This window comes from Myotis lucifugus, unplaced genomic scaffold (genome assembly GCF_000147115.1).
Source record: "Myotis lucifugus unplaced genomic scaffold, Myoluc2.0 scaffold_443, whole genome shotgun sequence".
Lineage (NCBI taxonomy): Eukaryota > Metazoa > Chordata > Mammalia > Chiroptera > Vespertilionidae > Myotis > Myotis lucifugus.
This window is the reverse complement of record NW_005871491.1, coordinates 285,029-303,151: the sequence shown is the minus strand read 5'-3', so window position 1 is coordinate 303,151 and position 18,123 is coordinate 285,029. Positions and strand designations below refer to the sequence as shown.

The 18,123-nt window shown below is 36.5% G+C and overlaps 1 pseudogene; it reads left to right on the top strand.

Annotated features, from left to right (window-relative positions):
* The first annotated feature begins 546 nt into the window (after window positions 1–546).
* Window positions 547–1,492, top strand: LOC102422427 (annotated as a pseudogene).
* The last annotated feature ends 16,631 nt before the right edge of the window (window positions 1,493–18,123 follow it).

Here is an 18,123-nt window from a genome sequence, read left to right as displayed (position 1 = left end):
CTAGTCCACTCTGCCCTCCCTCTGCCAGAGCCCAAGGTGAGTGGCTGCATATGAAATTTTGTACATTGGCCCTTCAAGAGAGTGTCTGTCTTTCCAGAAGTTTCTCCCTAACAGACAGAAACCCCACTGTTTTTCACAGCCAGATGTTATATGGGCACTTTTCTCAGTTCTGATGCTCTGGACTGGGAGACCAGCTTGGGATTTCGACCCCAAAGTTATCAGTAGGAGCCCCCACAGCTGAAATATCTCTCCAGAACTTCAGCTGCTGTCTGTGGGAGCCCAGCCAGCCCTTTTGTGCCTCCGCCCTTTCTACCAGATTCCATCTGGTCTCCACTTTCCATCCTTGGTTATAATGGTTCTCTCCAGCTCGTCTTCAGTTGATTATTCAGGATGGTTTTTCTATATTTTAGTTGTAATTCCATTTTGTTCCCGTGAGAGTGTCAGTGTAGCTTCCACTTACTCTGCCACCATTTTGGAATCTCTGCATCATTTCTGTATTCAATTTTTAAATGATTTCATAACCCTATTGAGTGTGTTTTAAGTAACATGGCTCGAAAGAAACACCCAGCTCCTGTGGAAGTGCCTCACAAGAATATGAGATTTCTCATTACACACAATCCAACCTTAAACAGATTTATAGAGGAACTTAAGGAATATGGAGTTACTGTGATATATGAGTATGTGAAGCAATTTATGACACTACTCTTGTGGATTAAGAAGGCATCCATGTTTTTGATTGGCCTTTTGATGATGGTGCACCACCATCCAACCAGACTGTTTATGACTGGATAAGTCTTGTAAAAATTAAGTTTTCTGGTCCTAGCCAGTTTGGCTCAGGGGATATACCATCAACCTGTGAACTGAAGGGTCCCGGGTTCAATTTTGGTCAAGTGCACTTGTCCCGGGTGCAGGCTCAATTCCCATTGTGGGGTGTGCAGGAGGCAGCTGATCAATGATTTTCTCTCATCATTGATGTTTTCTATCTCTATCTCTCTCTCCCTCTCTGAAATCAATAAAATATATATTTTTAAAATTAAATTTTGTGAAGAACCTGGGTTATATTGCTGTTCATTGTGTTGCAGGCCTTGAGCTCCAGTGTTTGTTGCTCTAGTGCAGGGGTCCTCAAACTACGGCCCGCGGGCCACATGCAAATACAAATATTGTATTTGTTCCCGTTTTGTTTTTTTACTTCAAAATAAGATATGTGCAGTGTGCATACGAATTTGTTCATAGTTTTTTTTAAACTATAGTCCGGCCCTCCAACAGTCTGAGGGACAGTGAACTGGCCCCCTGTTTAAAAAGTTTGAGGACCCCTGCTCTAGTGTTAATCAAAGTTGGAATGAAATATGAAGATGCAGTATAGTTCATCAGACAAAATCAGCATGGAGCTTTTAATAACAAGCAACTTTTGTATTTGGAGAAGTATCGTCCTAAAATGTGGTTGTGCTTCAAATACTCCAATGGCCATAGAAATAACTGTTGCATTCAATAAAATGGGTGCTTGATGCCATTGCTTTGGAAGTGGAACTTGAGACAGGACCAAATTTGTCATACAGTCTAATGAAGCTTCTATAGGAGTATTGAAAAGAAGTTTTATCAGGCCACAAGCTTGAGCGAATTTCAACCTCTATGTTTGGGTTATGATCAACCAATTTTGACACTTAGCAAAAGATTCTTACTGTTCAGCATTTACAAAGTGCTTATTATTTGTACCAATTGATTTTTCCTGAAATCATGCAGTATTGAGTTATGTGTTTAAATCTATTCCCATGCCAGAATCTTATCAGCATATAAGATATTAGAAAGATTAGGTGCCAAAATACCCAGCACAATCTATACTAATTTAAGGGTAATATGCTAATTAGACCGGGAGACCGGATATATTCCGACCGTCTGACTTCCTTCCAGACAAAGCCACAGTGGTGGGGGCCGAGGCAGAGGTGGTTAGGGGCCATGAGGCTGGCAGGGGAGGGCAGTTGGGGGCCATCAGGCTGGCAGGGGAGCGGTTAGGCAGTGATCAAGCCGGTAGGCAGGCAAGCGGTTATTAGCCAGTCCCAGATTGTGAGAGGGTTGTCTGACTGCCAGTTTAGGCCCCATCTGTGGGATCAGGCCTAAACTGGCAGTCAGACATCCCCCGAGGGGTCCTGGATTAGAGAGGGTGCATGCTGGGCTGAGGGTGCATGCTGGGCTGAGCCCTTCAATGATTTCAAACACAGAAAGTAGGGCCTATATAGTTATTGCCTGTTCATTTTGTGTTTAGATCTCCCACATTAATGTAAGTATACATCAGGTTTGCTCAACTTTTTAATTTTTATACCAAGTCTGAGTGATTATTTAATGTCTTTCTATAAATCTCATTTTGTGCTGTTATGGAAAGCCTCCATTTTGAAAATCTGCATTGTACAGAAGCACATGTCTTTGATGTCTCCAGACAAAAAGCCTTACAGTTAATTTCAATGTTTGCACTATGGATGCAACTTATTGGGGGGGGGGGGGCGGGGGCTGAGAAAAGAGTGGGAGGAGGATATTAAGTATTTTTAGTACAATGTTGCCTTTGTCTTGTGTGGAACATGTAGAATATGCTCTTTAGTAAATTTTTTTTAAGGTGGACATACTTTGCAGTAGCTAAAACAATTCTCAATCTTAAAATTTCTGAAATTCTTGCATGTTTTTCATACTTTCTGTATAGTTGTTTACTAACTTATTTTTGTTGAAAGTGTGATTTTTTTCTTCTCTCTCTTGCAAAAAAAAGTCAGTTTCTGCTGATAAATTGAGCAGACATCTAATATTTTATATACCTTTTGAGCTGTGTAACTTAATATTTGAATACTTGATAATTTATTTTATTATGTAATTGATAAAATGGTGATGTGTATTAGTGCTAGTTCAACCATATATTTATACTATCTTGGAATGTGTGGTTATAGTTCTGTGGAATAAATAATTTGTCAGTGTTCACCAGCTTGTAAAAATCTATTGTGAAAGCTTAAATATCTAAATAAATAATGAGATGCATTTAAAAAAAACACGAATGGCTAAATATAATCAAAACAATTTAAGGAAAAATAAAATGGGAGATCTCCTGCTATGAAAAATCTATACAGCTAGAATGATTTATACTTACTGATTTTGGTGGAGTGTCAGACAAATATAAAAATAGTACAAAATATGAAGCGTAAAAACAGACTAATGCATATAAGAATGCTATTAAATGACAAATGTGTCATTATAATTCGATGAGGAATGAATAGGCTGTTCATTGAAAAATGTTAGGACAATTGACTATACATATGGAAGATAATAATATTATATCAACATACTAGAAATAAAAGTAAACTCCACATGTATTAAATACCTAAGAGGAATTTTTTTTTAATTTACGAAGAAAAATAGGAAGATAATTTAATGATACAAAAGCATAGAAAATTTCTTAAGCAAGCCAAAAACCATAATGTCATAAATATTGATGAATTAGATTTCATTCAAAAATTTCTGCACTTAGATATCATAAGGTTTTTAAAATATGAAAAGATATTTGCAACACCCATAATTGACAGCATTAGTTTTCAAGACATATACATAATTCCTACAGATGGATTAGAGATAAAATATTAAAAACATGAACGATGAAGGTGAAGAAAAAATCTAAATAGCCAATGTAAATGTGAAAAGCTACTCTACTTCTACAAATCAGGAAATTTAAATCAACATAATCATAGGTTTCATTTTACTCTCGTCCAATGGTCAGAAATGAAGAAATCTGTTAATATCAAGTATTGGCAACAATAAAACAGGAATTCTCCATATGTGGATATGTAAATTGGAAAACCATTGTATTCGTCAGGGTCCCAGCAACAAACAGATGGCATACTCAAAAACAGTAACTGACAAGAGTTTAAAGAAGGGAATATTTATGAAGCTGTGAGTAAGAGTTAAGGGAAATTGACAAGGGATGGTGAAGCACTATGGGGTTAGTAACAGTAGAAGGCTGTTACTTACTTAATTAAGCCTGAAGGGTGAGGACCTAAATAGCTGAAGAGCTGTCTTTTCAGGAAAGAAACACCCAGCTGAAGTTATGACCTTCATAGAAGAATGTAGGGACTAATAAACCACACCTAACCACGTCAGCAGTTTACTTTCCCCAAAGTTCTACTTTCTAAGCTCTTCCTGCTACTGTCCATTGGCCAAATCTAATAGAAGTATAAGGTCATGGGAGCCAAGTTGGTACAGCTCATAAAAGTTAATCTCCTGAGTCACAGAACAGTGTGGAAAAAGATGGACAATGTCAAGAAGGGCAGATGGAAAATATCCAGCATAATCACAGTAGAGAGAAATGTTATAAAATTTAATAGCTTTGAATATATGCACATCCTCTAACTTACATGTTTTTCAAGAGACAAACATGTGGACAAGAAAATACATTAAATTCAATACTCACACTGAAGCATCTATAATAATAAAAGCATAACATGCTAATTAGACTGAACATCCTTCCAGATGAAGCTGGGACAGCGAGGGAAACCTGGGTCTTGGGTGCCAGAGGGAGGCCAGTGCTGGAAACCAGGGGAAGGAAGGCCTACTCTTGCACAGATTTCATGCATCAGGCCTCTAGTTTATAATAGCTATGAATTTTGCAACAACCTAAATGTCCATTAACAGAAAAATTGGTAATATCATATATTTATGACATTAATTACTGTATAGTAATAAGGTTGGTGAACTAGAGTTACATTATAAATATAGGTAAATCTAAAAATAATGCTTTTGCATAAGTAAAGCAAACTGTAAAAGACTATACCCAAAGTTATATGATTTAGATACTTTTTTTTCTAAAAAAGCACACAGAAAAACCCGTTCATTTTTTTCATGGAAACATGCATGTGCAGAAATAGAATACATTCCTGTATAAGAGGGGAACATACCAACTTCAGAACGGTGGTTAGCTCTGAAAAAGGAACAGAACATATAAGGGAATTGCCTTTATTTGCATCTGCAATATGTTTATTTTTTTATAAATAGATTTGAAAAAATTGCTATGAACTCTCAAGTGAAAGTGTATGTGGGGGTATGTTTTTAGTTCTTTTGTCAGGAGTGGGATTGCTGGGTTTTATAATAGGTTAACTTTATGAAAATACAGATAGACTTTTTGAAGTGACTGCAAAATTCTGCCTTTCTGCCATAGCCTGTTACAGTCGTTCCATGTTCATGTAGTGCTTGGTATTGTCAGTGTCATGGAGCACTCACTCCTGAGTCCACACATACTCCTGAATCCTGCTTGCTGTGCCAATTGCTGGAGTAAGTTTCTCCTTGACCCTGCTCTCTGCAGTAATTGTGGGAGTACTCACTCCTTTATCCTGCTTCACTATGCTAACTGTTGGGTCCGAGTCCCTCTGCCAGGGACTGGACCTTCTTGGATGCCGGGCATTAGAAGATGGAGAAGACATGAGAAGTTGTGGGTATATAAGAGTCTTTATTGCAGTAGCCATTTATACCAAGGAGCCATCAGACAAAACAGACCAGCAAAGCAACCCTTGCTAATACAGTAGCAAATACAGAAACCATCCCAAGCAGCTGTGCACAACAGGCTGGTCAGTGGCAATTTATATACAAGTTCAAAGAAGCTCAAACAAAAAGAGATTTTATGTCAAATAATGACCTCAGTATTTTGGGTTACAGAAAGGCATGCCTGCACAGTGTATATGGTGAAACTGCTGTGTCCTTTCACCTGCCTATGGCAACTTGGCCTTGAACATCCTGATTAGGATTCCCATGCTCAGAGTGACCTTGAACATCCAGCACACTCTAGACAGGGCCCCATTGTCAGACATTTTAATTTAGCTATTCTATCACTAATAGAGTTTTAACAGGCATTTGTCTAATACAGTGGGGCCTTGACTTACGAGTGTCCCAACTAACGAGTTTTTTGAGATACCAGCAGTCTCTCGGCCAATTTTTTGCATTGAGTTGATAGAGTAATTTGAGTTAACAAGCTCCTTAACGAGCTCCTTAACGAGCTCGGTCTCAGAATGAATTAAACTCGTAAGTCAAGGCCCCACTGTACTAGTGATGTTCAGTATATTTTTTTGTTGTTGTTGCTAATCCCACCAGAGGATTTTTTTCGCATTGATTTATTTTTTTTAGAAAGAGTGGAAGGGATGGGGAGAGACAGGGAGAGAAACATTGATGTGAGAGAGACACAGCAATTGGTTGCCTCCCACACACACTCCAACTGGGGCCCGGGAGTCAAGCTTGCAACCGAGGTACATGCCCTTGACTGGAATTGAACCTGTGACCCTTCAGTTTGTGGCTGACACTCTAACCACTAAGAAAACTAGCTAGGTCTTCATTTTCTATTTGTGTATCTTCTTTGGGAAACTGTTTATTCAAATATTTTGCTCATTCCACTCCCCTCCCCAATGTGTTGTCTTATTGAATTGTAAGTATTCTTTATATATTTTAGGTAGAAATCCTTTATCAGATATATATTTTTGCAAATATTTCCTTCCGGTCCATGACTTGCCCTTTCATTTAAAGCAGGTTAGTGGTTACTAAGAGCTATGAGGTGGAAGGGAATTGGGTGCAGAAGGAATGAGGGACCATTTTGGGGGATAATGGAAATGTTTTATATCTGGATCGTGATGGTAATACACAGTTGTACTAGTATATATTTGTTGAAACTTATCTAAATTTATACTTAAATTGATTAATTGATTAATTCATTCTTATGTAAGTTATACTTTGATGAAGCCACTTAATAGATTTTTAAATAAGTGTGGTAAAGTTTAACATGAGCTGAATTTTTAAAATCAATAGTTACATTAGTGCTATACCACTCTTTGTACTTTTTTTGTATGTTTAAATTATTTTGTAATTTTAAAATATGGGAGAAACAGTGTCTTCTGGTTTTAACTTTGGAAATCTGGTTTCTTTGATGAACCATTGATTCAGTGGGAAAACTAATCTGGAGTGAAAATTATTAGTGAAAATTATTAAAATGAAAAATCAGCCCCATCTCTTCAATGCCTGAAAAGTTTAATTGTTCCATTCAGATTCTGGAATTTACAGGCTTCTGGACATTAATTTATCAATTAATTGCACATGAGCTAAGAGTATGGTTCTGCTCCAGTGAATGGATGGAAGCTATAAAGCATCGTGTGTGACACGCTGCACGAACCTTCACAGACATTTCCACTTGGTGAGAGCATTTTAGGCTCCCCAGCTGCTTTGGTTGGGGAACTTTTTAAAATATTAAATTGATCATCTGACTTAGAAATCATCTGATTGGAAATTTGCATTTGCTGGAAAGATATATCTTCTTGCCACTTACTGAAGGGGCCATTCAATCATTCTCCCATTTATTCAAAGGGCAAATGTAAACTCATCACTCTCTATACCCAAGGCACGAGTAAGAAGCTGCACATACTGGAATATACAGACTAGAGTTCAAATGTTCTCTCAGGCACCAATTAACCCTGATGCCTGGGGTAGGGCACTCAGCTTATTTATATCTTAGTTTGCTGTCCTTCACAATGGAGACCATAATACCTACTTCACAAGTTCTTGTATTACATATCTACTTAGCACTCTGTCCATATCAAGCATGTGAGATGATACACTGTTCTTGCCACATAGTGGAAAATAATCAATGGAAGTGTTACTATTATTAATATATTAATATTTATTCAATGAATAGTTATTTCCTATCTTTATCTCCTTAACTCTCCACATATCTCTTATTATCCATAAATACATACAGTAAAAATGTAGAGTAGATGTACAGTAAAAGTGTAGAGTAGGCTATTTCCAACTTAATGCTTGGTAAAAACTACTTAAAGGAGAGTATTGAACATAGAAAAGACATGAAGTAATGGTCATTGAGAGCATTTAAAATATCTAACAGTAGGAAAAAATAGATGTTTTAAGTCAAGAATACTGAACTATTTTTATTTTCTTAATGTAATTTTAAAAGTATAGCCTAGGCTAAATGATTTATGACAGTACTTTGTAATATATTAGCAGTGCCCTATAGTATATTTTGTAAATACAGTGACATTTTAGCGATAAGAGCTCTCATTACATGTCTCTATTATTAAATCATTTCTCCAAAGACAGGTTAGACTGTCAGGTTTTGAGTAAAAATTATAGGGGTTACAGATTCATGACATGAAAATCAGTATGCTTGAGCTGTGTAATGTACATTCACTGTGAAGGTGGAATATGCAGAAAAAGTAATAATTACAAGAATGTAAAAAAGTGAGCAAAAGAATTTTTTGAGTGTCCAAGCCCTCTTAGAATTACTTTCACTGTCACTCTTTGCTTGAATGAGAATAACATGTTACCATCATTATCATTTTTATTTAACTTACTCAAAAAATGTGACCATCTTGGCAGTATTTTCATTAACGACTTTAACTCAGATTGAGATTAGGACTAGCTGACAGAGAGGGCTGGCTATTGTACTTGAGTTGGAATTCTGGCAGTTATCAAAATAAGTAAAAATAAAATTGGTAAGTCTAAATTTTGATGAAATATTACTGATTCTAATACAATCATTGCCACATTTTCATTTATTAGAGATTTTAACAAAAGAAGTCCATAGAATGGCAACATGGCAAACTGGTCTGATTTGACACATCTCAAGGAAAGTCTGAACTGTACCCGTTAAGGGATCGTGTGGGTCAACTTTACTTCTCAGGAGAGTCATTGAGTTGGTCTCATGAAAGGAGTATTTGTTCACGTAATAAAGTTAATAAGCATATAGTCTTTTATAATTAGATGAATATTGATTGTTGAGTTTTCTACTCAGGACAACAGTAATAAAATCCTCATTTCAAATCATTCTTGTCCTACAGAATCTTGCTTAGAGATTTGGGGCTACAGAACACGAAGACAGGATTTGAAGCACAGTAAAAGAAATTAGAGCACATAGCAAAGGCATAAGTTACTTTTGAAATGGTTTATATCAGCAGTTCTCAAACTTTAGCTTGCATCAGAATGACCTGGAGAACTTGTTAAAATGCCAGTTGTTGGATCACCACCCCCACAGATTTGATTCAATAGGTCTGGGGTGGGTTGCACAAATTTACAACACTAACTGGTTCCCAGTGATACACCTGCTGCTGGTCTGGCCACCATGCCTGAGTCATGTCAGTAAGTCAATTTCCCTTTTCCTAGCAGCTGAGAGAGCAGGGTCTGCCTGAAGAGTCTCAAACAATTATTTTTCATTTATTCATTTACTCAATAAATACTTGCCAGGCCCATAGAATCTCACCAAGTTCTAAATACAGGTTGGGGCAAAAGTCAGTTTACAGTTGTAATTACACGAAACAGAGTGCAGTCTTGTATCATTATGGAGTAACTAGGGGCCCAGTGCATGAATTCGTGCACCTTGATAGGGGCAGGTCTTGGCCCATTCTCTGTGCCCCTGCCTGGCCCCTCCCACCACAGCCCCTGATCCCCTGTCTGCCGGCAGCCCCACTCCCACCGCCACCGGCGCCTGGCACTGGCAGCGGGTGTGAGTGGGGCCAGTGCCGGCAGTGGATGCAAGCGGCGGCTCTGGCGCCAGCAGTGGGTGTGAGCACCCGGTGGGACCATGGCACACAGGAGCAAAGAATTTTCAGTAACCACCAGAGGCTTGCCTTGATGACAGCGACTGGTGCCCCGCCTTGGTTTGGTGCTCCCGCTCACCTGCTCCACCATCCGCTGCAGCCAATGCCCACCATGTTCCGCACATGCCCCCTGGTGATCACCGCACATCATAGCAACTGGTTGTTCAGTTGTTGGGTTATTTGGTTGTCCCGCCATTAGGTCTATTTGAATATTAGGGTTTCATATATAGAAATTATTGCATTATTTTCCATAGGACAACTGTAAACTTACTTTTGCCCCACCCTGTATATAGCTATGAATAATAAGACTTAGATAATCATTGCTTTCAATGTGCCTGCAAGCTAATTATGGAATTCTGATAGAGTATGTGATGATTATAAATAAGGACTCTATGAAACATAAGAGGGACACCACACAGGCTTGTGGAGGGGACATGGAAGTCTTCCTGGAGAATGTGACACCTCCACTTACTTTTCTGAAATTTCCACTAAACTAAAAAATGAAAGAAAAAAAGCCTATAATTTAGAGTTAGTGTCCTCTTCCCTGAATTAATGTGAGAGCTTTCTTAGAATGTTCAACCTGCCACCTCTCTCAGCTACTTACAAAAACCTCAACACCACTACTATCTTAGAAAAATAGAATATAATCACATTACTCTCATGCCTAAAACTTCCTACAGCTTCAGGCTTAATGCCAAACTTCTTTGTGATCTTTTCCAGTGTGCACTTTTAATTTTCAAACATGCTACCAGCCACCCAAACGCCTTATTCTCCAATCTTGTGGCATTTCTTGCTCATCCTGAACATGCTCTTTTTTTTTTGCATCTAGATATTGCACATACTCTTTTCTCTATCTAGAAATTTTATTGTTGTTGTTGTTCCTGCATTGCCCAATTCCATGTTATCTGTTGCAGTTCAATGTTTTGGTCTTCTGTGAAGCCTTTTTTTAAAAAAAAATATTTTTTTTTTATTGATTTCAGAGAGGAAGAAAAAGGGAGAGAGAAACATCAATGATGAAAGAGAATCATTGATTGGCTGCCTCCTGCAGGCCCCCACTGGGAATCAAGCCTGCAACCAGAGCATGTGACCTGATCATGAATCGAACCATGATCTCCTGGTTCATAGGTCGACACTCAACCATTGAGCCACACCGGCTGGGTTGTGAAACCTTTCTTGATTTTTTTCTGGAAGACAGCACTTCTTTCTCTGCATTACAAACATCTGGAATATATATTCTTGTTAAGTGTGATGGGTTATTTATTTATTGACTTGTCTATCCACTAGACGAGTGACTTACAACCAGTGTGCTGCAATAATTTTTTAAATATGCAATACCTGACTATTTAGCCAGGGGCACTGATCTCTTTTCCCATTGATTGTTAAATTTAAAAATGACAATAGCCCACACAATAATAATCATCTGTGAATGAATCAAAATTATACCCATTTTTGTCAGATCAGCAAAATATGTATGTTTTGGTGTGCCACATAATTTTAGTAATTAGTTCATATGCCATGAGATGAAAAAGTATGAAAATCACTGCCTTAGATTGGACTATAGATTATTGAGTAACAGAAACTATGAATTACTAACATAGTACTTACACAAACTAGGCACATAATAGGTGCTTATTAGTTACTAAATTTAAAAAAATGAAAAATGTGGGCCCAGTTACTTCTACCTTGATGATTACATAGTCTATTTTTTTTCTTAATACCAGTTTTAAATACCTAGATGAGTGAATCTGACAGACAGAGCTTGAGTCTAGAATCCATTATTTGTCCTCTAAGTTGTGACTTGAGGATAAGGTAGAGTTGTGCAATTCATAAAGTTTTCCCTTATCAGTTATGGATAGATAAGTTAACCACCAAGGATAAGGGAGGGTATGAGTAAAAATGATAGAATCATTTGTTTCATTTATTTCTTTTCAACCCTCCAAATATCACTATTTGTGTAAAGATATTAATCCACATGAAAAGAAATAACGAGGAAAGAGAAAATAACAGGTAAGAGATTCAGTGAAATGTAGGGAGATGAGAAGCAAAGGAAAATAATAATTGATTTAGAGGAACAGAAAAAGTTTAAACCTAATTATCTGCAGAGGGGAGTTATGGGTGAGCCAAATTACTCCATGGAAGTCTGAGGACTTTGATGATTGGAGGTACCCCAGATAGAGAAAATAAAGTTATGCATAGAGTAATGTTCCCACAAGGGAATTCTTTCCCAGCATTTTCTGGAAAATTATGTTTTTCTTTACCTAGAGAAAAATCATTTGGAAAAACAAGAAAAATAATTACAATTTTCCTGCAAGAATTAAAGCTTAATAATCACCATAGAGATGTTACTAGTTTGAAGAAATAGACTGATTTCAAATTGGAAGCTAGAGCAGAAATCACTGATATGCAGGGTCAGAGAATAAGTTTGCAATTTTCAGAACTAGGGCAAGAGCAGAGAAGAGAGAAGCATTTAAGATCTAATCAGTGACTGTTGTCATATCATAAGTGTTTGTGTCCCCATCTGCTGCTAAGAGTACATCATTATTGCAAATAAAATAAATATTAATGTATTTATATGCATAGTATACTTTACACAAATCCTTAGAGAGGTGTTCCGGAAGCAAAGCAAGTTATTAAATTGGCAATTTGCACATGTGATTCTGTGTAGTGCTGTTAATTGTGTTAGGATATCAGAATGTTATGCTATAATCCAATAATGTTAACTAGCCTTTTCCAATGTTTGAAAATACTCTGTAGGCTACAGGGGTTTGTGAACATTTTAACAGAAGAAATGCAGGTGGAAGAAGATAAGAATGTTGTAGAATACTAAAACAATTAGTAACTGATCTAAAATCTGAATCAGCAAAAGCAATATAAATTTCAATGGCAAAACCAAAGTTAGCGTAAATGAGTAAAATATTTTCATCACTGAAAAAGGAAATGAGCTTTTATGAAGCAGCATATACCCTAACATTCAACTTGAAGATTTTACTCTAGCAATAACTGCCACAAAATACAAGGAATTTTTCTACAGAATGGAATATTTGTTACAAAATAAAAAATCAAGACTATTGGACAGAGATCAAATACTTTGTGTGTTTTATTCAGTTTATTGGGGTGACATTGGTCAATAGGATTATATAGTTTCCTATGATACATGATCTCTATATTGCATTGTGTGCCCACCACCCTAAATCAAACCATCTTCCATCACCATATATTTGGCCCCATTTACTCTCCCCACCTCCATCCCCTTCCCTCTGATAACCAACCACCATACTGGTGTTTGTGTCCATGAGTTTCAGTTATATATTTCACATATGAGTGAAATTATATGGTTCTTAGCTTTTTCTGACTGACTTATTTTGCTAAGCATAATATTATCAAGGTCCATTTATGTTTCTTACGACTGAGTAATATATGCCATAGTATATATAACCACATCTTTATCCAGTCCTTGTTTGAAGGACACTTTGGTTGTCTCTATATCGTGGCCACCGTGAATAATGTTGCAGTGAACATAGGGGTTCCTATATCATTGCAGACAAATGTTTTCAAGTTTTCCGGGTAGATACTCAGGAGAAGGATTTCTAGGCCCTATGGTAATTCTAGTTTTATTTTTTTTAAGAACTGCCAGACTGTTTTCCATAGTGACTGTACCAGTCTACATTCCTAGCAGTGAATGATGGTTTCCTTTTCTCTATAACTTCTCCAACTCTTGCTATCACTTGTCTTGTTAATAATAGCCATTCTAACAGGTGTGATGTGATATCTCATTGTAGTTTTGGTATGCATTTCCCTAAAGCAGTGGTTCTCAACCTTCGTAATGCCGCGAACCTTTAATACAGTTCCTCATGTTGTGGTGACCCCCAATTTCATTGTTACAAATTGAACATAATTAAAGCATAGTGATTAATCACAAAAACAATATGTAATTACATATGTGTTTTCCAACTGTGTTAGGCAACCCCCATGAAAGGGTCCTTCGACCCCCAAAGGGGTCGCGACCCACAGGTTGAGAACCGCTGCTCTAAAGGCTAGTGAAGTCAAACATCTGTTGGCCATTTGTATGTCACCTTGGGAGAAGTGTCTATTTAGATGCTTTGCCCATGTTTTTATTGAAATGTTTGGTTGGTGTTGATTTGTATGAGTTTTTAATATATTTTTGATATTAAGCCTTTATTAGAGCTGCTGTTTGAAAATATAATCTCCCATATGGTAGGTTGCCTTTCTGTTTTATTATAGGTTTCTTTTGCTTTGCAGAAGCTTTGATATAGTCCCATTCATTTATTTTTGTCTTCACTTCCTTGCGTTTGTGGTCAATTTCATAGAATGTTCTATACAATTAAGGCCCATAAGTTTAATACCTATGTTTTCTTCTATTAATTTATTGTTTCAGATCTTATATATAGATCTTTGATCCATTTCGAATTAAGTTTTGTACATGGCGACAAATACTAATCTAGTTTTATTCTTCTGCATGTGGTTTTCCAGTCTCATAGTGTGATACTGCCAGTATTGTGTTTTCCCCTCAGGATTGCTTTGGCTATTTGGGATCTTTTGTGGTTCCATACAAATCTGATGATTTTTTCTTGTTCTATTTCTTTAAAAATTTATATTGGGATTTTGAAAGGGATTGCATTAAATATGTATATTGCTTTGGGTAAAATGGTCATTTTAACTATGTTGATTCTTCCAATCCATGAACATGGAGTATCTTTCCATTTTTTTTTCCAATCTTTTTTTAATGCTTTTTTAAATACTTAATTTTCGGTATATAGGTCTTTCATGTCCTTTGTTAAGTTTATTCCTAAGTATTTTATTCTTTTGGTTACAATTGCAAAAGGAATTGTTTTTTCAGTTATTTTTCTTAAGTTTCATTGTTATTATAGAGAAAAGCAATGGATTTTGTACATTGATTTTTATATCCTATAACTTTACTGTATTTGTTTATTGTTTCTAATAGTTTTTGTTGTTTTTTGTTTTTTTGTTTTGTTTTGTTTTGTGGAGTCTTTAGGGTTTTCTATATACAGAGAGAGTCATGTCAACTGCAAAAGTGACACTCTTACTTCTTCCTTCCCAATTAGGATGCCTTTTATTTCCTTCTCTTGCCTGATTGCTCAGGCTAGGACTTTCTGAACTATGTTGAATAGAGTGGTGAGAGTGGGCATCCTTATCTTGTTCCTGATTTTAGAGGAAAAAGCTTTCAGTTTTTCACCATTGGGTATAATATTGGCTGAGGGTTTGTCATATATGGCCTTATCATGTTGAGGTACTTTCCTTCTATACTCATTTTATTGAGTGTTTTAACCATAAATGGATGTCATATCTTATCAAATGCCTTTTCTGTATCTATCGATAAGATCATATGAATTTTATCCTTTGTTTTATTAATGAGGTGTATTACATTGATCGATTTGTGTATGTTGAACCATCCTTTTGTCCCTGAATGAACCCAATTTGATTGTGATATATTATTTTTAATGTAATGTTGTTGCTTTGTGTGTTTTAAACGTTCATTTTAAGAAAAATAATTTTAAAATACTTTATATATTTGGGGTATTATACTTTAATATCTTGACATTTATTTGACATTTACTCTTTTATAGAAGAGAATGTTTATTTAGAAAATCACAGAGGTAGGAAAAGTAATTCATAGAAGAAATGGGCTAAGGAAACAAGTTATAGAGACAAAGGAAGGGCCTTGGAGCTTAGAAGTGAGGAAGGTAAAGGTGATGCACCTAGGGGAAAGGGAAAGTATGTATTGAATACTATTTTTACCAAAACATCTGAAAATTTAATTTGACTCTTTCACAAAAAATTATTTACTGTATATTATTATGACCACTTACTGTTATTTAAAAACACTCAAATCATTATGAAAAATAGAGATTAACATATGATTTGGGCACTTTCTAAGAATTTCTGAATTCTGATTCCTCAACCCAGAATTCTATGGGGAATTTGGAAGCACAAGGGAGAGTCGAACATGGAGGAGCTGGTGGAAAAAGTGTATGCAGAAATCCTGTTCCATCTTATAATCAAGAGACTAGCACCCCTCTCTGTCCAAGGACAAGCCCCTCCGCTTTCCACCCTCACCATGGGATACTGGGAGTTTAAACTTCTGGGGAAATGTCTTCGGACTTAGGGAATCTAAAATAAAGATCTAGGGTGACCTGTGGGTTGAGAAAGGCATATTAAGTAAAAATCTAGATATTCTACTGTGGAACCTTTCTCACTCTTCCTTCATTTCAGTCCCAAATATCACTAATCACACAAAAACTATCTCTAACTTGTTTGTTGTTTCCCTAGCCCTAGTTTATGAAATGAGTTCATTCTCCCAACATAAAAGTCTGCTGGATCCTCATCCCCCATTCAGGTCACTGTATACCAGTTAAGATGTTAAAGACTCATTAACTAAGAATGGATAGCCAGGTTAAAGTATTTTCAAGTGTTTGAGGAAAGCCTCCAACATGAAAGAAAAAGTCCAAAACAAATAAACCAACTAATAGAAAACAGGGAGACCCTGAGGAATCAGAGACAATGGAGGAAAATTTGGGGAGCAGGTGAAAAACTTTAAAATAAAATGGTTAATATCTTCAGAGACAAGAGAAAAAAATTGTACCCATAAGTAAAACAAACATGCAACAAAAACTTTATAAAAAGCTTTTTAAGAAAGAAAGAATTCAATGCATGATTTGGATGCCGAAATTGATGAAAGCTCAAGGAAAATAAATGTTTACTTAATATTAAATTTGGAAAAAATATTAAAAATTAAAGATTAAGCCAGAAGATTCACTATTTAAATAATAAGTCTGTCTAAGTTTGAAAACTAGAAAACAACAACAACAGGTACAGAAACAGAAATATTTTTTAGAACTGAAAAACAGGTTTTCTGATTTAGACAGTTTGGTGAGTGCCCAGCACTATGAAACAGGAATAAAAAGAAGAACATAACATAATCATTAAGAATTTAAAAAGTCACAAAAAGAGAATTAAAATGATAATGGCTTCAGACTTTTCAACGGCAGCACTGACATTGAGAAGCCAGTGGAATATTGCTTTTAAACATCTTTTCTGAGCAAAAATATTTTAACCTAGAATTCCATATCCAGTTCATATGATTTGTGAAGGTAAGAACAATGAAGATCATTTCTTAGGAAACTGTTAGAAAATGTTCTTCAAAAAAAAAATGAGGAGCTATTAAAGAAAAAAGATCATTTAGGATCCAGGAAATGAAAGATGATTCAATTGTTATAGGAGCAACAATGAACAATGGAATCAAATAACAGGACACAGTGCAAAGAATATATCCAAAAACAGAGAAAAAGAAATTGATAGGTTTTTAAAATATATTTGGTGTTGCAAATGGTAAAAGTTCCTTCTTTTTTTTACAGCAGTGTAGTATTCCATTGTGTAGATGTACCACCGTTTTCTAATCCACTCATCTGCTGATGGGCACTTAGGCTGTTTCCAGTTCTTAGCTATTGTAAATTGTGCTGCTATGAACATAGGGGTGCATATATCCTTTCTGATTGGTGTTTCTGATTTATTGGGATATATTCCTAGAAGTGGGATTACTGGGTCAAGTGGGAGTTCCATTTTTAATTTTTTGAGCAGACTCCATACTGTTTTCCACAGTGGCTACACCAGTCTGCATTCCCACCAGCAGTGCACGAGGGTTCCTTTTTCTCTGCAACCTTGCCAGCACTTGTCATTTGTTGATTTGTTGATGATATATGTCAGATGGTACCTCACTGTGGTTTTGATTTGCTTCTCTCAGATGATTAGTGACTTTGAGCATGTTTTCATATGTCTCTTGGCCTTCTGTATGTCCTCTTCGGAAAAGTGTCTATTTAGGTCCTTTGCCCATTTTTTGATTGGATTATCTTCCTTTTGTTAAGTTGTATGAGTTCCACCTGGAGAGCATTGTGCTAAGCGAAATAAGCCAGTCCGAGAAAGATAAATATCACATGATCTCACTCATTTGTGGAATATAATGAACAACATACACTGATAAACAAAAATAGATCCAGAGACAGAGAAGCATTGAACAGACTGTCAAACTTCAGAGGGAAGTCAGGGGAGAGTGGGGGTGGTGTAAGAGATCAACCAAAGGACTTGTATGCATGCATATTAGCATAACCAATGGACACAGACACTGGGGCAGTGGGGGTTTGTCCTGGGGGGGGTGGGAGTGGCTGGGGAGGGGTCGGTGGGGCAAAAGGGAGACATATGTAATACTTTAAACAGTATACCTTGACTGTATCATTATGAGAGACCCTGAATTAGAGAGAGCCAGTTAAGGTGCCCAGGATTCCTCACCCACAGACACTGGGGGGAAAAAGTGTTTTTTTGTTGTTTTAAGCTGCTATGCTTAGGTGTAATTTGTTAGGCAGCAAGGGTGGTAATCTTCAATTCCATAACACATAAACATTATTTTGCTTGAGATAGAGTTATGGAGTTTTTATTTAGAATTTGTTAGTGCCCAGAGAGGATGCTTTGCTTCCCTCACTTT